The 21,621-nt window shown below is 50.9% G+C and overlaps 1 protein-coding gene, 2 non-coding genes and 1 pseudogene across 6 annotated transcripts in view; all 4 read left to right on the forward strand.

Moving 5' to 3' along the window:
- Window positions 1–21,621, forward strand: part of LOC127587210 (histone H4) — a 226,995-nt gene that overhangs the window by 58,158 nt on the left and 147,216 nt on the right. The window lies entirely within an intron of this gene.
- Window positions 316–680, forward strand: LOC127587208 (histone H2AX-like; annotated as a pseudogene).
- Window positions 13,522–13,603, forward strand: trnas-aga (transfer RNA serine (anticodon AGA)). The gene has a single exon. It is a non-coding gene; the product is annotated as a tRNA-Ser (tRNA).
- trnan-guu (transfer RNA asparagine (anticodon GUU)) lies at window positions 13,995–14,068 on the forward strand. Its single transcript has one exon. It is a non-coding gene; the product is annotated as a tRNA-Asn (tRNA).

Below are 21,621 nucleotides of genomic sequence, written 5' to 3' on the forward strand. Positions count from 1 at the left end.
GGAGATAGGTTTTACATATACACTTCTATAATTTGATTTTGGATTATCGTTGAACAAAAGATTTTTTTTGGCGGGCTTTTCAAATTTCAATATATTTGGGCGGATTGACAGATGTTTTCCGCGCTTCTCCAGCTGCCCTCTGTTCATTGGTTGAATAAGGCTGCTCTTTGATTGGGCTATTCCACTCACTAATGACATTAGGCGCTCTTCACCAATCAGAAGCGCCCTACTGTATTCCCCCCAGAAGGTACAAGAAGGCCGAGTGCGGGAGGAATCTCTCAAATTTTCTGGGAAACACTTGCTGAGTTTGTGGAAATGTCCGGACGGGGAAAAGGCGGCGGCAATGTTCTGTACAAGGCCAAGTCTCACTCGTCCCGGGCCGGACTGCAGTTCCCGGTGAGCCCTGTTCACAGGCTCCTGAGGAAGGGCAACTATGCTGAGCGGGTGGGTGCCGGAGCGCCAGTGTATCTGGCTGCTGTGCTCGAGTATCTGACGGCTGAAATCCTCGAGCTGACCGGCAACGGGGCCCGGGACAACAAGAACACCCGCATCATCCCCAGACACCTGCAGCTGGCCGTCCGCAACGACGAGGAGCTCAACAAGCCATCGCTCAGGGCGGGGTGCTGCCCAATATCCAGGCCGTGCTGTTGCCCAAGAAAACCGGCGGCGCCAGCAAGTGAAGCGACATAAAGTGAACCCAGTGACCCAAAGGCTCTTTTCAGAGCTACTCACGGTGTCTGCGGAAGGGCTGATCAGTTGTTGGGATGAGTGCGGGGAAGGGAGCCGTGTATGAAATTATAAACGGGACTCTAGAGTTAATGGGTGACATACAATGTATTTAAGTTCTGTGTATCTTGCGCAGAGAAAAATGAGAAGGATTAGGATTTAAATGTATTTTACTGTAACTAACTCCAGTCGAGATACCGGAAATAAGAGCGGGGCACAGACTAGCTGAACAGCAGTGACTCCCGGAACCAATTCTAGTGAGGCTCCGCAGCCTAGCAGTGTCCGCGCCGCTCACAGTAACAGGACAATGAATAGGAGGGGCGGCTCTTTCTTCTGCCGGGATGGTGGTTGGTGAAAGAGCCGATTGTTGTCCTTGGTGTCAAGGCCCTTGCTGTCTGTGATACAGGTGAATGGTTTGGAAGTGGATGAAGGAACCGCAATCAGTAAGTTTGCAGATGATGTGGATATTCGTGGAGTTATTGATGTTGTGGAGGGTAGTCTAAAGCCACAGGTCAATGTGTTGGTGAAGTGGGCTGAGATATGGCAGATGGAGTTTAGTCCTGATAAATGTGCTGTGCTACGTTTTGGGAGGGCAAGATTACACATGAAAAGTAGGGTCTGAGGGAGTATTGTGCAACAGACACCTTGGTGTACACGTTCTATGAGGCTTGAAACAAAGAGATAGCGTGGTTAAGAAGCCACATGGGACTTTGGCCTTCATTGGTCAGGGCACTGAATTTAGGAGCGGCGATGTTATCTCCGACGTTATAAAACACTGGTGAGAACTCAATTGGAACACTGTGTGCAGTTCTGGTCACCACAGACAGGAAAAAGGTGATGGTGGTGCAGAAGGGATTCACCAGATTGACGCGTGGGATGGAGCGGTTCAGTTATGAGGAGAGACGAGAGACGCTAGTTCTGTTTTTTTCTGAGGCAGGGGACAGTGGCAAGCTTCAGTTGAATATAATTATGTGGGATGTAGATGGGGTGGATTGCTTTTCCCCAGATCAGAAAGAGAAAGCTGGAAGACTCCGGTTTAGTGTTTGCCGGGATCTGAGGGGGACTTTTGCCCCCCAGAAAGCTGTGAGTACCTGGACTACACTGCCGGAGAGTGGTGGAAGCAGAGCTGCTGACTGTATTTACTGAGAGTCCAGCCGAGCTCTTGAATTGCCCAGGTATGGAGAGGCTACAGGCCGGGTGCTGGAAGATGGCGTTAATACGGATGGGTGCCCACTGGTCGGTATGGACGTGGAGGGCCGAACGGCCTGTTTCAGTGCTGTAAAACGCTATGAAACTGTGAATGAATGAATCCCTGTTATTAACAATTTCTAAGCCAAATAAATACCGTCATCGCATTCACCGTCTCTCTGCTCCCATTGCCCCACTCGGCGGCCTCGGGTTATACAGAGACTCATTACACCCCATGGATCTCCCCCATTCTGTTCTGCAATTTAACGTGAAGTTGCCCCCGTTCCCAGCTCTGAGCTGAGACGTTCCCTCTCTCCCTCTCCCCACAGCTGCTTCCTGAGCTGCTGAGTGTCTCCGGCGGTCTCTGCTTTGGTTCCAGATTTCCAGCATTTCAGTTTAGTTTCAATCTTCTCCTCATTTAACGCTGATCATTTAAACCCGTCTCTCCGACCCTCTGAAGAGCGGATCGAGCTCCCTGAATGCCAGTGTGCGGGACCTTTCCCTTTCTGTGTGCAGAGGCTGCCGCGCCCCATGTGAATCCCCCCTTTGCTGCTCCGCTGACAATTCCTGTTGTCCTTCCCCAGCTGCAGATTCAAACCCCGACCGCCCGCTGCCGCCCCTCTGATTGACAGCTCGCTCCGCCCCGCCTCCCAGGCTGCTGTCTGACATCACCGGACTCCCGGCACCCATGTGACCCATTTACGCGCTGACGTCACAGAGGTCGCGCGCCATCACGGACGTCTTTCCCCCAGCAACGGGCCTGTCCGGGCCCAGGGCAGCGGCGAGGCACGGGGGTGGGTGTGAGACTTCCCCCCGGGCGGGGCGGGGAATGAACTGAAGCGGGGCCGCTCTGTACCTGCTGGGGTTGCAAGATTGAGAGGTGATGCCATCGGCTCCTCCACTGTGGGCAGCGGCCTCTTCCCATGCTGCTGCCGCCAGTGAACTGTGTGTGTCGGCGCCTCCCTCCCCCGGCTCCCCGCCTCACCCTGGGGGCAGATCCCTCCTTCGACCTCACACCTTCCCCCTCTCTGTCCCCCTCTCCAGCCCTGGGAAATTACGACATCTCTACCCCTCCCTCTGTGGCCCCTCTTGTGTCCTCACATCCCCTCCATTTCAGCCTGGGGGCCTGTGGCCAGCGGTGTGTCCCAGGGAGCGACGCTGCTCCTCTGCTGCTCCTCACAGATATTGATCAGGAGGATGATGCCGGCGCCATGGTTAGTTAGTTTACAGCTGACACTACAACTGGTCATAGAACCACAGAGCACAGAAATGGCCCTTCAGCCCAACTTTTCCGTGTTGACCAAGGTGCCCAGCTGAGTTGGTGCCATTTGTTCACTTTTACCCCAAATTCCTCTTAACCTTTCCCATCCATGGACCTGTCTAGGTGTCATTTAAATGTTGTTAATGTACCTGCCTCGCCCACTTCCTCTGACAGCTCGTTCTGAGGAAGTGAAGGGTTAAAAACTGTAACCATTCCCAAAGCTGATAGGAAAAAAGTACCTCGCAAGGAACAGCACGCAAGCTGCTGACTCAATGGATAAGGTGTTAATTACTTTGTCCGGGACCTTGGTCAATCCCCTTATGCTAGACAATAGGAGTACTGGGTGCAGTGAACAAAGAGGTGGAAGCTTGTCCTAAACAATGAGGGGTGATGCCTGTCTTTGAATTTCTTGATTATAATGTAGTGACTCACCGCACCGGCATTGAACAGGCTCCCGACATCGCGAAAGTCGTCGAAGGCCCCTATCCAAGATGGCGAGGGGCCCTCCTTCTACCCCATCATCTGGCTGGGAAAGCCCGCGCGCGGGAAGGTCAGGTGACACGCGCGTGACGTCAGCGCGGCAACTGTAGCGCAGGAAGTTTTCGGATATTAAAGACGCACTCCACTGTCGTTCATTCGACCGGATTTCAAACCAGCGACTCTGTGTCCTCATGTCGTAGTGCGTAGCTAGCCGCTACATTGGTGACCCCGACGGCCCCAAACGATTTTGGACCCACGATGCCTGCACAGCAAGAGGTACAGGCAGTAGCCCTTAAACTGCCCACCTTCTGGACCCTCCGGCCTCGCGTCTGGTTCGACAAGGCCGAGGCCCAGTTCCAGATTCGCCAGATCACTAGGGACGACACCAAGTACTATAATGTGGTGAGCACCCTCGACCAATACACCGCAGCGCAGGTGAAGGACTTCATTCAGGCGCCCCTGGAGGAGGAAAAGTACGATAAGTTCAAGGTCCTCCTTCTCAAGACTTCCGGCCTTTCCCGACGCGAGCGGGCCTACCGTCTCCTCCAGCTCGATGGGTTGGGTGACAGAACCCTCTCCGCGCTCAGGAAAGAGATGTTGGCCCTGGCAGACGGCCACAAACTCTGCCTGATGTTTGCGCAGGCCTTCCTGGAACAGTTGCCCGACGACATCCACCTGCTCCTGGCGGATGACGATTTCAGCGACCCCCGGTAGGTGGCTTCCCGGGCAGACGTCCTTTTGCGGGAGAAAAAGGAGAGCGGGGCGTCCGTCGAGGGCTTTGCCACGCCACGTACCCAGCAGCCCAGCAGTACGGACCCGGCAATCGAACGCACCCCTCCCGCCACCAGGTCTGTGACACTGACCGACTAATGGTCTTTCTACCACCAGCGGTGGGGCAATGACGCCCGCAGGTGCCGACCACCATGCAGGTTTCCAGGTAACGCCAGAGCCAGCCGCCGCTGATGGTTACGGCGGCTGGCCACCCGCATAGCCTCTTGCATGTGTGGGACAGGCGTTCCGGACGTCGTTTCCTAGTAGACACTTGAGCTGAAGACAGTGTCATGTCTCCCAAAAGCCACGAGACTCGCAACTGCACACCAGGGCCCGCTATCATAGCCGCCAACGGTAGCTCCATTCGGACTTTTGGTACCCGTTTGGTGCACCTCCAGTTCGGCACCTGCAACTTTACTTGGAAGTTCATCCTGGCCGCCGTCGTGCAACCACTGCTCGGGGCAGACTTCCTTCGCGCCAACAGTCTGCTGGTCGACCTGAGGGGTAAGCGTTTGGTACATGCCAGGACCTTCCAAACGTTCTCGTTGGGTGAGGTCAAACTACGGGCCCCACACCTTGACTTCATCACCACGTCGACAAACGAGTTCGCCAGGGTCCTGGCAGAGTTCCCGTCCGTTCTAACGCCTCAGTTCTCCACCACCTTGCCCAAGCACGGCGTCCAGCATAACATCCCCACACAAGGCCTTCCCCTCCACGCCCGCGCCTGGCGGCTACCCCCGGACAAGCTCCACCTCGCGAAAGAGGAATTCAAAAAAATGGAGGAGTTAGGGATCATGCGCAGGTCGGACGGCCCATGGGCCTCTCCGCTACACATGGTCCCAAGGCATTTGGAGGCTGGCGACCCTGTGGCGATTATCGGCGCCTGAACGACATTACTACCCCGGACCGGTACCCCGTGCCGCATATTCAGTATTTCGCTGCCAACCTGAACGGGCGGTCCATTTCTGTTTATATAGACCTCGTCCGCGGGGATCACCAGATCCCGGTACATCCGGACGACATTCCAAAGACGGCGCTGATCACACCTTTCGGCCTCTGTGAATTTGTCCGGATGCCCTTTGACCTCAAGAACGTTGCTCAGTCCTTCCAACGACTGATGGACGCGGTCGGGCGCGACCTTGACTTCGTCTTCATATATCTCAACGACATCTTGATCGCCAGCAGCAGCCGCCAGGAACATTTCACGCACTTCCGCTAACTCCTTTCTCGCCTGAGGGATTTCGGCTTGACCATCAACCCAGCCAAATGCCAGTTGGGGCTTGAGTCAATCGATTTCTTGGGCCATCGGATCGACAAACACGGCGCAACGCCCCTGCCTGCAAAGGTCGACGCCATCCGCCATTTCGCCAGACCCACCTCCATCAAGCGCCTGCAGGAATTCCTCGGTAAAGTAAACTTTTATCACCAGTTCATACCAACCGCCGCCCGCATCATGCGCCCGTTGTTTGCTCTCCTGTCGGGCGGAAGCAAGGACGTTGTTTGGTCGGAAGAGGCTCACACCGCGTTCGTCGAAACTAAGCAGGCCCTGGCGGACACGGTCATGTTACTGCATCCTCGTACGGACGTCCCGACTGCCCTCACGGTCGACGTCTCCAGCACAGCAGTCGGAGGCGTTCTGGAGCAGCTTATCGAAGGGCGTTGGCAACCGCTGGCGTTCTTCAGCAGGAACCTTCGACCACCAGAGCTCAAATATAGCGCCTTCGACCGCGAGCTGTTGACGTTGTACCTTGATGTCAGACGCTTCCGATACTTCTTGGAGGGCAGGCCGTTTACAGCTTTCACCGACCACAAGCCGTTGACCTTCGCTTTCAACAAGGTCTCAGATCCCTGGTCAGCACGGCAGCAGCGGCACTTGTCGTACGTCTCAGTGTTCACCACTGATGTCATCCATCTGTCTGGGAAAGAGAACGTGGTCGCGGATGCACTGTCACGGCCCACCATCCACGTTTTGTCCTAGGTGGTGGATTTCGGCGACTTGGCGGAGTCACAGTGAACGGAATGGAGATGGCAAACTATCGCACCGCATTCTCGGGCCTGCAACTGCAAGACCTACTGGTAGGCCCCGAGAGCGCACCCTTCTCTGCGATATCTCCACAGGTAGACCCCGCCCCATTGTCACAGCTGCCTGGCGTCGACGGGTGTTTGATTCCATCCACAGCCTCGCAAACCCATCCATCCGGACTACTGTCCGGATGGTGTCCGACAAGTTCGTCTGGCATGGCCTGCGGAAACAGGTTTCCGAATGGACCCGGTCCTGCACACACTGCCAAGCCTCGAAAGTACAGCAGCATGTCAAGGCCCCCTTGCAGGATTTTCAGCCTACCCGCAGGAGGTTCGACCATATCCATGTCGACCTGGTCGCCCCCACCCCCAGTCTCCCGAGGAACGCGGTACCTCCTCACGATTGTCGACCATTTTACCCGCCGTCCTGAAGCCATTCCCCTCGCAGACACCTCCACCTAGTCCTGCGCATGGGCCCTTTTGTCAACTTGGGTGGCCCGTTTCGGTGTCTCGGCACATATTACCTCAGACAGGGGAGCTCAATTCACCTCCGGCCTGTGGTCTGCCGTCGCCGACTTGTGAGGTTCCCGGATCCACCTCACCACCGCCTATCCAATGGGCTGGTGGAGAGGTTCCATTGCCACCTGAAGTCATCACTCATGGCCCGCCTTAAGGGGCCCAGCTGGGTATACGAGCTCCCCTGGGTCCTGCTGGGGATACGCACAGCGCCAAAAGAGGACCTGCATGCCTCGTCCGCTGAAATAGTCTACGGACGCCCTTAGTTGTCCCAGGCGAGTTCCTACCAGCTCCTCGGGGGCCAGAGGAAGCACCTGCCGCGGCGTCGACCGGCTGCGTGCGGCTTGGAAACCTGGCCCCGATACCCACCTCGCGACACGGACAGGCCCCGACCCGTGTGCCGACTTCCCTCCAAGACTATAAGTTTGTCTTCGTCAGGAGGGGCGAGCAACGAACACCGCTGCAGCCGCCGTACGAAGGGCCGTTCCAGGTCGTCAGGAACAACGGGTCTACGTTCGTGCTGAACATTGGGGGGCGCGAGGAGATTTTTACAATTGATCGGCTGAAGCCGGCTCATTTAGACTTGGACCACTTAGTTCCTTGTCCCAGTACCACAACGCAACTAAATCAATGAATATAACCGTGACTATGACAGTTCCCGATGGTTAGGCACATTCCTTTATTATCATTGTATTACCGTGGAGAAGAACACGGAATCTGGTGAGCTCCGGGATGAGAACTATGATATCCTGAAACATATCGACATTACGATTTAACAGGTTAACATGGATCTAAGGCACAGGTTTTTCACACAAAAGTCGTTGGGTATATGCAATGAGCTGACAAAGGTGGTAGAGGCACGTACAACTGCAAAGTTTAAAAAAGATTTGGACAGGTACATAGACAGGAAAGGTTGAGATGGATATGGGCGAAACGCAGGCAAATAGGATTAGCGTAGATAGATATCTTGGCTGCTATAAACGAGTAGGGCCGAAGGGCCAGTTGACGTCCATGTAACCTTATGAATCTATGACTCTATGAATCAGTGGCATATTTGCCAAACCCGCTAATGAATCAACATAATTTCAATGCCCTGCCAAATTGCAACTACAGTTGTGAGTTATCTGCATAGCTGCCCATTTAATGTTAACGGATATTTCACTCCATTCTTCAGCTGTTTTCTGAATTTCCTCTGTGTCAGTCCATAGATACACGTGTTAGTGCACATACTGAGTATTTGCAACATATATCCGAATTGCTGCAGGATATATGTCGGGGTATTCAAATATCTATCTGTGTAGGAATAATTTTGCGCCTGCCAGGTCATAGACCATACTACATAAGGCATCCAAAATAATATGAAATTGGCTGATATCGCGAACAACAAAATCATTGACTTTTTCCGGTTCTCCACCTCTTCATCTTTCTGATTCTCACTGCTGTTCCTGAGTCCCCTGCGGACCTTATTTGCCGCTATGATATGTCTCACTGTTAACCCGTTGAATGCCAGAATTAAGCAGATTGGTAACAATGGTGTTAAGATACTGTCAAATAACTCGTATCCTTTCCACGCCGATGAATTCAAGTAATTGGCGGTATAAACGCATCGCCATGGAATGTTGTCTATTATGACGTCAGGCTCCACCATAAAGTAGACGGGACCACATACAGCGCAGCTCACTACAACCGCGGTCACAATAAACACCGTCGCTTTTCTCTGGGTGCAGTATCGTTCCTGCAGCTTTTGGCAACAAATTGCAATAAATCGATCGAAAGTGAAACCCACAGTTAGCCAAACGGAACAGTGCCTGGTTACAACCCTCAGTACAAGTGTCATGGCGCAAATCGGAGTAATAAGCAAAAAATTTGCATAAATATAGATATAATTAGTCTGCTCCACAATAGCAACAACGGCAACCACCATGAGATCTGCTGTTGCCATTCCCACCAGGTAACGGGTGATGCATTTGGAGAGTCCACATTTTCCCCGAGACAGGATCACAATCGCCGTTAAATTAACTGCAAAGTTAAAAAAACGAGTTATTCCAACAACACTGAAATGGATCCGTTTTATTTAACAATTCCGCTCGACCGTGCCGAATGGTCTCCGTTACTCTCATCCTATGCATGAAATTCGCTGGCTTAGAATCTCAGCGAGAAAATACAGTCCGTCCGGGCTCCGGCATTACACTCCATTTGGAGGACAATGGCGGACCGGAGTGACAGTTTCGTCGGCAACTCTCCAGCAGTTTACAGCGGGTGATTTGAACTTACCTGTGAGCCGCTGATAGTTCCAGTCATGGAGATTTGGTCCATCATTGGAGCTGAAAATGCTGAAGCGAACATTGTCAGTGGTAACAAATAGGACCCAGGGAGACTGTTCCTTCGGGCATAACATGTTTGAGAAGTCGAATAGCAGATTTAAAACAAATACTTGTAAAAGAACGGCAGCGGGGAATCGAACATTTTTCACATTATTGTTGATATTGACGAGACATTTAGACAGATTTGGAACACGAGTTCTCATTTGCTGACACATGGTAGAAAAGACCTGCGTGTCGAGAGTAAACTGGAAAGTTCACTGAAAGAGTTGCCAGGTTGTTGTTATAAAGTTCTAAGTTTCTCTACTAATTCAGACTCCGACCTAGAACAGTATATATCCGTAACACTTCTGAAAGAAGAGGAGGGTAGAATGCTGGACCAATGTTAATATCGGCACTGATTTAATTGACCAGATAAACGGACATCAAGTCGTTCAAAATACGCGAAAATAAAAAGCAAACAAACAGATGCTTGAAGCGTCTTCATTCTGGGAACAGTCGTCAAGTGCGGCAGCAGATGCTCTGGGTATGAAGACGGCTGTTGTGCAGTGCAGCGCGTACAGCCTGAAGAGGGAACCACACAAATAGTAACCAGATCCATTATCTTACCAGGGATACCAACCGCTGCAATTGCAGGATAAAAAATGCTCGCGATGTAGTAAATTACTGGATACCCCATTTTCATTGAGAGGCAGCGATCCGCTGCTCAGAACGTTCCAACTGCCCGGGTGTACCAGTAATTGGTTCAACAAACTCTTATACAAGGGATGGAAATTCCACTGAGACATTTCGTGTGAACATCTACGCGTTCACATCAGGTTCAATCCACTAAACAAATCCATACGGCAAGCTATTTTTATTAATTGTGTCATTGTGTAATGAATTTGGCTCCTCGAGGGATATCACAAGCTATTAACTGAAAAAAAATACGTTAACCCTTTTCAAAGGAGAGTGGTGCAAGTTTAATTTCGACGACGCGACATTTCAGCTGCTGAAATAGAACAATTCTTTGGATCAGTATTATTTGTAACATGGACACTGAGCTTAATATATGTATCATTTGCAACAGTTAGCGCGGCATTCTTTGCTTCTGAAATTAAGAGAGGGATTTTAGTTTGGCAGTAGCCCCATGAAGGGAAAGATTCATTACTACCTTTGGATTTCGGGAGGTTTTCGTGCTGGAAGTCACGGGAACAGCTGAGGACATTTAATGTAATAAAAAGATACTGTATTCATTTAACCCTGAAAACATTAACACATTCAAACATATACTGGCGTCACCTGTGATTAAGATAACGAATCAGTATTCACAAAATTATACAGGTGGAAAATCTGCATTCAGAAGCACAGAAGTAGGCCATTCGGCGCGAAACACCTGCTCTTTTCCAACTGAGAGACCTGACCTCATCTCACACGTGACGTTTGTTGCAGCCTCCGCCTGTTTTTCAGACATTAATCACTAATGTTTTTGTTGTTCATCCAAGGTTTTGATCCAACCTCAGATTTGCCAGGCCAAATCCTTCCAGAACCTCGCTTAAAAAACGATCTTTCCGGAGGTGTCTGGTCTGAGTCGTCATCCTATATAACCAACCAACCGCAATCCCAGTGAAAACGAAAACAAAACGCCACAAAATTTCAACGTAATATCCTCACGTTATTCTTGTGTGGAAAGTCCCGCGCCCTGATTACACCTCCATGAAACCCTGCCGGATCAGTCCTTGTTGTCTCCAGATGAAAATCCACCATTGTCTTCAATTCGTCACTGGGTGCCACAACCATGAAACATCGCGGACCTCTCCTCCCATTCAATGTCCTCTCGCTTTCCAATTCGTTACCAGTTACAAGTTTGTTTGCCTATGCCTACAGTCAAGCGAGTGTAGTTTCATAAAGCAGCAGTGGATTACAGAGTGGTCAACTGAGCGAGAAACCGTAAGAATTACGAGGGAGAGATCACCTTCATCACTCTCATTTGAGATGTCATTGAACAATCTAAGGGTCATTTTCTAAATTTGCCAAGTCAAGCTTCTATAATGTTCTCGCAACAGAAGTCCAGCCAATGCCCATGACCGACTGGAGAGGGTCGAACCATCTAACGTCGGCATTCCCTTGTTTTACCATCACTGAGTCCCCGAACATCAAAACCCCGGGTGTTACCATTGACCAGAAACTATACTGGGCCACCGACAGAAACACCGCGACTATAATGAGATCGGAGTGCTCTGGGGTATTATTAGAAATCTCTGCTCTTAGAAACGTGTGCCTTAATTTTGGGGTAAACTGTGTATCATTGAAAAGGTAGAGTTTTGATTGATTCACAGCTGATGTGAGTTGCAAGAAACTCGATTCATAGCTCATCAGCTGTTGCAGATGTCGACTCTCAGCTGAATAACTACTCCGCTTTGTGTAAATGCAATCTGTTGGAGGATGGGAAAATCACATGGACGGAACAGGTACTGCACCATGTACTCCATTGAGTACATCTGAAACTGCAAAATATGAGGCTCGTCGCGCCAGCGCTGTCAGGGTTTAATTTCCGAATAAAGTTCATACAACATCTATTAAATAAAATAGGTTGGTAATGAGTGTAAGGGAGATTATTTCGTCACTTCTTGAAAGGAGATCAGCGGTATAATTCTCATCCCTCATCTTTAACCGGTCAATCAATGAACGGATCAACGCATTCTCCAGCTCTTAATCTCTCTATTCCAGATGCCTACAGAAAACTCAGACACATCCCGACATGTCCAAGATGATGTGCTCACACTGATTGACGTCCGACTATTCACCACTCGCTCGTGTCAGAGTTTACCCTGTGTAATCTCTCTCCTCACACCCCTCCATTCCCGACAGAGACTCGGTCCTCTTCTTCTGCGCAGAACGATGGCATATCTTCATTCAGTCTCAGTCACTCTCCCTGTTCCACAGGAATATCCCCGTTTGTACCCTGAGCGCGCGCACTGGATGTTGGAATTCCCTCTTCTGTCTCAGGCCACATTCCCTGTTCCCTCTGTGTTCAGCCCTCCCATCGTTTTCCGATAATTCACCTCCAGTCCATGTACTCCTCTTCCAGTCCCATCGCCATTTGACATCCCGGTGAATCTCCTCTGCAATCTCCCTCGCTCAATCTGGCCCTCCCTGCAGTGTGGCGAACAGAAGTACACGCAGCCCTCCAGTGTGGGCCGACTCAAACTCTAACATGTTTGGAACAAAGCCATCCTTCTGTTAAATTCCATGCAGCGCCTCATGAAGGAACTCCCTGTTTGAATGCATCACACCCTTATCTGCATTTGCTGTCACGTTAAGCGTCTCTGTACTTGAAAACCAAGGCTCCACCACCCCCCTAATACTCATTAAAATAAACTTGTGCAAGTCAGGGGAGAATTTCACGCATCGATGTCAGTCTTGCCCCAGTCCATGTCCGCCCTTGTATATCCAGCGTCGAGTCCAAACAGCCGATAATAGTGCGGTTGCTGGAAATCGGACATGGCAGAAAAACATGTTCTATAACTCAGCAGGTCACGCAGTGCCCGTGGAGAGATAAGGCAAAAGTGTCAGGTCAATAGCCTATGACAGCAGACGGAACATCAGCTCAGCCCCACCAACCGATCTCAGTCTCTCCCACCTGCTGAATCCTGGGTGCTGGAGGAAGAAAACCCGCCGTCCTCACCCGCGTCTGGTGATGGTCCGGCAACCCGTCAGGTGGATCAGAAAGGAGGAGGGGAGTGAAACCAGCCCGGCCGCCCAGCCCAGGCCACCCTGCCGAGTCCCCCCATCGCCATCACTGCCTGGGCGCCGGGTCAGGATCCTGGAGCTCCCTCACCACACGGAGCGCCACAGCTCAGGAAGGCAGCCCGGTACCACCTTTTCCAGGGAAGCTGGGGAACGGCAATATCCGCTGCCCCTGCTGCTGATGCCCACATTCAGAGACTGAGAGCAAAGTGGGAGGCTTGGGTGTGGTAGCGGGGTGAGGAGACCTTGTCCCACTCTGAGTGAGACTCGCTCCATAGAACTTCCCGCCCGGAGTTCAGGGTGAAAGGACATCGACCTGAAACGTAAACTCTGTTTCTCCACAAATGCTGCCTGACCTGCTGAGTTTTTCCAGCAGTTTCTGTTTATAGTTCAGGATCAGTCCTGTCTATCTGAGTCCAGGATCTGTACTGACCCCGTCCATCCCGGGGCACACTGATCCCAGACCATGGCCAATGTCCTTCTGGTTGCCGGGCGGTGGGGACCGCGGTAGTCGTGGCCGAGTGGTTAAGGCGATGGACTAGAAATCCATTGGGGTTTACCCACGCAGGTTCGAATCCTGCCGACTACGGGAGCAGTGGGTCCGGCCGGAGTAGCCGGTGTAATTTTGAGGGGATGTTGATTGTTTGGTCCCGGAGTGAAAATTCCATGTAATAAATGACACCGTTTTTACTGTGTTTCAATGCTTCCGTTATGAATTTGAAATGTTGACTTGCAAATTCTGTGCAGTGGTCCTGTCATTCCTGACCCTGTTTCCGACCTAAAATGTTACCTCTGTTTTTCTCTCTCCACAGATGTTTCTTGACGTACTGAGTGTTTCTATGGTTTTCTGGTTTATATTGTCCGTGACTCCCTGAGTCAAACCATTGATGGAGGTTGTGAAAAGCTGGGTCCCAGCACCGGTCCCTGGTCACCGCCTCCCGACCCGGGAATGGACCATTTATCCCCGCTTCCTTCAGGGTGTCTCTGTGGCGCAATCGGTCAGCGCGTTCGGCTGTTAACCGAAAGGTTGGTGGTTCGAGCCCAGCCGGGGACGCTGGGGATCCGGCAGCTTTTCCTATCCGTGTCATTGTCAGCTGGGTAACACTGCGCTGTCCGGAGGCGGGCGCTCCCTGCGACTGAGCTCAGTGGGAGCACTCCCTGCGGGGTCTCACATCCGGAGTCCGGATGCTCCGATTTCTTTTTACCAGAATGTGTTCTTTTCCTCCGGCGACATACTTGGACATAACGGACTTGCCAGAACTAATGTCTTGTTTTGATTTAATTTTAAATGGCCCCTGCCCCAAAAGGTTTTCACGGCGTGTGGGGAGAGAGCGGAAAAGGTGCTAGAACTTGGATGATGAACCATGCACACACTGAATGGTCGGGCAGGATGGGCTGAATGGCCGGTGTCAGCCTTGTTCTCTGTGTTCCAATAATCCTGTTTTATGCTCGACGGGTGAGACCCAGACGAGCAGACTTCTGAAATTACCGAGCAGCACTGGGGATGTAGCTCAGTTGGAGAGCACATGCTTTGCATATATGAGATCCTGGGTTCAATCCCCGGCATCACCATGTTGAACTTTGAACAATTCCCGGAACAAGTACCTGCTAAGGATTCTGAATGACCTCAGAACTGACTCGGACGCTGCAATACTAAACCTGATGTTGTCCCGAGACACAGAGATGGGAAAGTGACATCTGACATGGAAAAAGCACCTGTAATATTGCATCATCAACTCCCAGAGATGCACCTCTTAATTTTACCTTGTACTCGGGAGACAGCACAGACAGCACAGTGATGGTAACAGTCTGGGACAGGAAGTAAGGAACAAGAGAGAGAGAGAGAGAGAGAGAGAGAGAGAGAGAGAGAGAGGGTGGGAAGAGATAAAGTAGTAAGTGAGGGGAAAGGAGAGAAGCCAGCAAAAGAAACTGTGTAAAGTCGGAAAGGAAAACAGCAAGAAGAATAAAAGATGGAATACAGAACGACGCAACTGTTTGCCCAACAGCAGAGTGGCGCAGCGGAAACGTGCTGGTCCCAAAACCCAGAGGTCGATGGATCGAAACCATCCTCTGCTATTCTTCAGCTGAACATTTTAGAACAGGACGCTGTCACTTCACACATCCCCACAATATACATTTCACTTCACTTAGAATGAAAATCTCGCGTTTCAATATTAAAGTTCCTTTCATTCCATTATTCCATGTGGACAGGTTCGTGGAGGAGAACGACAGTCCCTGTTGTGCTGAGATATAGTCCAATACACAATGTTCTCTGCTGTATGAAGCTGTGCTCTGATATAGAACAGAAAATTCTGGAAACACTCAGCAGATTAGGCGGAAATCGAAGGTGAGTTAAAGTTTCAGTGCCGGAACCGGTTATTAGAACCGGACAGAGAGAGAACAAGTGAATGTTCAGCGGAAGAGAAGGTTGGGTGGGCAGTGGGGGGAACAAGGGGAACATCTCTGACAGGGTGAGACCAAACAGATCACGTGACGGGGCCTGGGACACACAGGACAGGCCGGCTTTACCCATGGAAAGGGTAAACACGGAGCTACAATGACAGACTGGTGATGGGCAGAAATATCCAGTTCCGAGACAGGGGAAAGGGTTTGGAGACGGTCTGACGAAGGTTTGCATCCAAAGGATGGTTGATTTCTGGACTGAACGACCTGAGGGGGTGGCGGAGGCAGGAGCTCTCACAACATTGATGAGGTGTCCAGATTAACATTTAAACCGCTGAGGGAGAGACGTTTGTGGACAAGTGCTGGAAAACGGGTTTAGTACAGACAGGAATGTTACGGTTGGTGTGGACATTTCTGTGCTGTGTGACACTGTAACCCTGTTTTACACCTGTCAGTGCAGAAGCACCGGGTGTAGTACGTTTGGGAACGGAGGGGGAGTGAGGGGAGAGATTGCACAGGGTAAACATAGAGAGGGAACGGGGAGTGAACAGAACGACGTCACAGTGTAAACACGTCATCTGGGACATGTCGGGATCATAGAGCATCGAACAGTTCAGCACAGGAACAGGCCCTTTGCTCCACCATGTCTGCACCGACCACGATGCAGGATTAGATTAAATTCTTCTGTGTGGACATGATCCACATCCCCCCAAATCCCTGCCCGTATCCTTCCGTTCCCTGTATATGCATGTACCTATCCAACAGCCTGCGAAGAAACAGTATCGTATCTGCTTCCACTACTGCACCTGGCAGGCCGTTCCAGGCACCCACCAGTTTCTGTGTAAAACACGTGTTACATACACATTTAAACTCTCTCACCTGAAACGCATGCCCTTCAGTATTTTACATTTCTACCCTAGTAAATACATCAGCCTGCCTGCGCTATCTATGCCTCTCATAGTTTTATAAACTTCTATCAGGTCTGCTCTCAGCCCCGGAAGCTCCAGTGAAAACAGCCCAAGTTTTTCCAATCTCTCCTTACAGTTCCTCCAGGCAGCGTCTTGTTAATTATCTCCTGCATCCTTTCCAAAGCCTTCACATCCTTGCTGTAATGGGGCGACCACATGTGTCCCAGTTTGCTGTGGGAATCTGGGACAGAGTGAGAACCGGAATCTGCAGTGATCGGTTTACCGGGTAAAGGTGAGGGACGGGAATTCCTTCCCTGACACACTGACCTGCTCACAGAAAGTGACGATTAATGAAACAGCGATGGTAGCTCTCTAACCCTCACTCATCTAACTAAATAAATTCAGCAAGTTACACACAGATTAGCATAAGTAGAGCACTCGAGACCTCGAGTTCTGTACAGATCGTTGTTCTTTAAGAGGTTTACTTGTGACAGTTCCGATGTCGGGGATTAAAACTCTGGAACCTGTGATGGCTGGGAATCGACCCCGGCTCAACTGCTCAGGAAGCAGATTTGCTCACACTATACCACCATCTCTCGAAGATGCTGCAGGAGATGCGGGTACTGAACAGTCTCCAGTGCTGCTTGACTCTGTGACTCGATCACCAGTCCCCGAGCTGCTTTCTGACGGGTCATTCCTCACTCTGCGGCAGTCCCTGTTCCTTACAATTGATGTCTCCACCCTCCAACAGACCAGAGTCACACAACACCGTGTGATTATTCAACCGGGATCGGACCGATGTGAGAGTCGATCCTGAAATGGTGTAAGAGCGATAAATCATTTCCTGCCTCTCTCATCAGTAAATGGGAAAATAAATCCTGATTAGAAATATCATTCTCAACCACATGCAGTTAGTCCCTAATGGGAGCCCCATCTCCGGCCGGTTCTTGAACACAGTAAGTGACTGAATCGCTGGAGAATCCCGAGACCCCTCCAGTCACAGAGTGAGGTGGGTGTCTGAAAGGCGCCGGTGTTGCAGTCAACAAACACACATCAAGGTGACTGTGAGTTCTCCTGTACCCTGAGAACCGAATGACACATCCTTCTATCGGTTCCTCGTTAGTATAGTGGTCAGTATCCCCGCCTGTCACGCGGGAGACCCGGGTTCAATTCGCCGAGGGGTAGACAGTTTTTCGGTTTCCAAATATAACTGGAAAAATAAAACAATTTTGAATTTTAAAAAGTAAGTTAAACCAATAGAGCGTTTGCTGTTGAAGTGATCCGTTCTTTGGACATCGGGAATGTGGAACAGTCCGGTCTGAAGTGAACCCGGGCTGGGGAGTGACTCCCAAGATGAAGTGATTTGTGTTCAGCCTCTTTACCCAAATATCCCCTCAGCAAGTCTGTATCTCAGCGCTACTCCGTGTTACCTCAGTGCCCTAGTCCGTCACTCCGAGCACATTAAACCAGGGCTGTTGCTGTCAGCTATCAACTCCCGCATGGTCACGCTGTATTGCGGGGTTGTCTGGAGAAGACAGGCTCAGGAATAGCTGTAAAACTTTACAGAGAAAGATCCCAAGTTGCACTCAAGCAGGGCAGACTGCACCAATGGAAAGAGAAACACAGCCTAACTCACAGGTGGATGACGGGCGGAGATGGGCAGTCCTGACACAAGGATCAGACGAAGATCTCCCCCTTCCCCACTCCCTTAGGAGGCTGGTTGGAACCAACAACGCACTGCTTTCGTTGGCAACATACAGATATTTCCCTGCATTAGTGACCAAGAAAGAAAATCCTGATTATGAATGTTCCTTACACCAAACACACAATCATATCCGAATAGGAACCTCTCCTCCAGCAAGTCCTTGAACACAATCAGTGACTGAATCACTGGAGAATCCTGAGACCCCTCCAGTCACACAGTGAAGTGGATGTCTGAAAGGCGCCGGTTTTACAGTCAACCAACAAACACCGGGGTGAACCTGTGAGTTCTCCTGTACCCTGCCAACCGAATGTCAGTCTCTATCGTTCAATCAGTTCCTCGTTAGTATTGTGGCCAGTATCTCCGCCTGTCACGCGGGAGACCGGGGTTCAATTCCCCGACGGGGAGATGTTTATTTCTGTTTCTAAAGGGTCCTAAGCCGACCGTTTACCGCCTGCTTTTCTCCACGGATGCTGCCTGACCTGTTGAGTTCCTCCAGCATCATCGCATTTTTCAAATACAAGAGAAATTTTGAATAAAACAAAACTAATAGTGATAAAGAGATTGTTGTTGCAGTGATCAGTTCATCGCACACCCAACATGTAGAACAGGCCGGTATGCAGTGAGCCGGGACGGCAGAGTCTCCCGAGAAGAAGGGACCTTGTGTTCAGCCTCAAGAGCAGCAGAAACATTTTACAGAGAACGATCCCAAGTGGACATGTTTTACAGTGGACGGGTTCCGGGTGTAAAACCGCCCTGTTCCTCCCCCAGCCCCGGAACCTTCGCTCAGACTCTGATCAAAGTGAACTGGGGAAAGGACGGACTGAGCTTCCCTCTGCAACGTCTGGCGGACAGCAGCGCATGCTCCGTGTAGCCCAGCCCCTGGCCCTGATTGACAGCGGGCGGCAGAGCACATGCCCCGTGTGCTGCAGCTTCGTTTGTGAGCACCATTCCCTCAGCGAACGGCGGGAGCATGTTCAAAATAGCCGAGAATGGAGAGCTCCCGGGCCCGGCGGCAGGGCGCTGACAGCAGCCTCTTTCCAGCAGCGCATAGCCCTTGGAGCGGCTCCGCAGATGGGCTCAAAGATCGGCATGGAGTCCGGACCCGGGCAGTGGAGGGGGCGGCTGGAGGGAAGAGGCGGAGTGGAGCAGAGACTGGGCCCGGTACATGGAGTGAGTGGGGAGGGAGAGACCGTTCCCAGGCTGGGGTTGGGCAGGGCGGGGGGAGGAGAGTGGGAAAGAGCTGCCGGTTACTGTCACTGCAGCTTCCTCTCCCTAGACCAGGATGAAAAGTCCCCGGTTTGGTTCCAGTATCCCCATGTGTGTTGTTACTGGATAGTGAGCAGTCGACGCAGAGTAGGACACTCAGAATGGGGCTAGTTGTATACAGAGCGTCTGTTGCAGTCTTTAGGTGAGGAGTGTGGGGGACACAGTGTAAACAACGGCGGTTTTGCTTGGGTTGAACGACGAGTCCCACCGGAGAGGTGAGTGGAAATGCGAGCTGTGTAAGTCTCCCTGCTCCATGGGAAGTCCCATTCCCGGATCCGTGCCGGGATGTGGCTGTGTGTGTGTCCCTCACTTGGTGCGGAGCTTCCGCCCTCTGCTGGTCGGCAGAAGCTGAGAGCTGCAGCCCTGCAGTCGCCTCACACACTGGCACTGGCTGCACCGGCTGCTTCACACAGCCGTCTGCTTTTTACCTCTCCCTCACTGATCCCGTTTCCTTTTCCTTCCCACAGGGAGATACTTCAATTAACTCTGATTTTCCCTCCTCCCGAGGCACTAGGAACAGAGCAGCCGCTCCGTCTCTGACACGCAAGGTACTTTACAAAGCACAGATACACCGACAGCTTATCAGTTCCACAGTGTCAGACAGCAGAGACATTCAGTCCCACACTGAGCCCAAGGCCCAGACACACATTTCCAATACAACAGATAAATAGCAGGAGTGAATATGGACCCTTAAATATATACCAGATCATTTGTATGTGGAATCATAGGGTATGAGTGAGGTTCTGAACACATATTTAGCACCTGTATTGACAATGGAAAAGGACATGAATGCCAGGGAACTGGGGATAGAGATATCTTGAAGAGAGACCGTGTGACAGGGGAGGAGGTGCTGGAAATCTTAAAATGCAGCAAGGTAGATATCGCCGAGGCCTGACCAAGTGTATACTGGGACATTGTGGGAAAGTCGGGAAGAAATTGTGTGGCCCCTTGTGGAGATACGTATATCATCGATAGCCACGGGTGAGGGGCCGGAAGAATAGAGGGTGACTTACGTTGTGCTGTAATTTAACAAGGGCTGCAAGGAAAAGCCTGGGAGCTACAGAGCGATGGGGCAGTTATTGGAGGGTGGTCTGAGAGCCGAGATCTACCTGCATTGGGAAAGACAAGAACGGATTATGGATGGTCAACCAGGCTCTGTCTTTGGCAATTGTGTCTCTCAAATTTGGTTGTTCTTTTTTTGAAGAGGCATCCAAAAAGATAGATGAGGGAAGTGCGGTAGACATTGTCTGCATGGACTTCAGCAAGGAATATCCTGCATGGTTGGCTGGTCTGGAAGGTCAGATCACATGTGACCCAGGGTGAGCTGGTCAAATGGACACAATATTGGCTTAATAGCAGGAGACGGGGTAATTTTTCAGCCTGGAGGCCTGTGACCAGAGGTGCACCACAGGGATCAGTGGTGGGTCTACTGTTGTTTGTATCAGTATCATTTATATGTAAGATTTGGATGAGAGTGTAGGTGGCATGGTCAGTGAGTTTGCAGATGATACTAAACTGGATGGCATAGTGGACAGATAAGAAACTTATATGGTGTTTTATTGGTTTATTATTGTCACGTACCGAGGCAAAGTGAAAAGCTTGTCTTACAAACCGATCATACAGGTCAATTCATTACACTGTGCAGTTACATTGAGTTAGTACAGAGTGCATTGAGGTAGTACAGGTAAAAAACAATAACAGTACAAAGTAAAGTGTCACAACTGCATAGAAAGTGCAGTGCAATAAGGTGAGAGATCACAAAAAGGTAGATCGTGAGGTCAATCTGTGATTACAAAGGGATCTTGATCAACTATGTCAGTGGGCCATGGAATATCAGATCAATGTGAGATGTTGCATCTTGGTAAGACAAACCAGGGCAGGACTGACACAGTAAGTGATCGGGCCCTGGGAGTGTTGTACAACGGAGAGACCTGGAGGTTCAGTTACCTCATTCCTTCAAAGTGGCAACACAGGTAGACAGGGTGGCCAAGAAGGCGTTTGACATGCTTGCCTTCATTGGTCAGAATATTGGGCACCAGAACTGGGACATCATGTTACTGCTGTACACGCCGTTGGGAAAGCTGCATTTGAAGCACTGCGTACAATTCTGGGTGCCTTGCTGTCAGACGCAGGTCATTCAAATGGAGAGGGTGCAAAGGAGATTTTAGGATGTTATTGGGACTCGAGGGCCTGGGTGATGTCCTGCTGGATAGGCTAAGACTTTTTCTCCACTGAAGTGTATGTGACCACAGAGACATTTATAAAATCATGGCGGACATAGGTCAGATGAACAGCCAATGTCTTTTCCCCAGGGGAGGGGAGTCC

Source organism: Pristis pectinata, chromosome 39 (genome assembly GCF_009764475.1).
Source record: "Pristis pectinata isolate sPriPec2 chromosome 39, sPriPec2.1.pri, whole genome shotgun sequence".
Taxonomy (NCBI): domain Eukaryota; kingdom Metazoa; phylum Chordata; class Chondrichthyes; order Rhinopristiformes; family Pristidae; genus Pristis; species Pristis pectinata.